The sequence below is a fragment of the Monodelphis domestica genome, chromosome 2, assembly GCF_027887165.1.
Source record: "Monodelphis domestica isolate mMonDom1 chromosome 2, mMonDom1.pri, whole genome shotgun sequence".
NCBI classification, from domain to species: domain Eukaryota; kingdom Metazoa; phylum Chordata; class Mammalia; order Didelphimorphia; family Didelphidae; genus Monodelphis; species Monodelphis domestica.
Window position 1 is genome coordinate 152,722,093 of NC_077228.1, and position 457 is coordinate 152,722,549.

Below are 457 nucleotides of genomic sequence, written 5' to 3' on the forward strand. Positions count from 1 at the left end.
ACTAAAAGCATGCTGATCTCCAGCCTAAGTTGTAGCTGAGATCATGAAAAAACACAAGATTTAATATTATAAGAAAGCAACAACAGACCCAGCCTGTACTTTCCCTCTAGAAGTGAACAGAGCTAGACCCTAAAATCAACTCCGAAGTCAGGAAATAGTCTAGAAGAATGCACAAACAAAACCTAAATCCCCTGTGAAAAACAGTTGTATTGACAGGTATGCTAAAGGCACAAACCCAGAAGAAAAGAATGATTCCAAAATATCTATGAGCAAAGTTTCAAAGAAAAGCACAATAGGTACACAAATCAAGTAGAATTCCTCGAAAATGAAACAAGAAGCTTTGCCTAGTGGCAGTATCATAGCCAATGAGGTTTAACCGAGGTGTATATTATTGCTAATTGAAAAATGAAACTAGAGTCTTACAAATAGTTTAAGGTTTTTTTGTTTTTTAATAAAA

General features: G+C 34.8%; 1 pseudogene; it reads left to right on the forward strand.

The window, feature by feature from the left end:
* Positions 1-336: 336 nt before the first annotated feature.
* Positions 337-457, forward strand: LOC130457628 (U4 spliceosomal RNA; annotated as a pseudogene).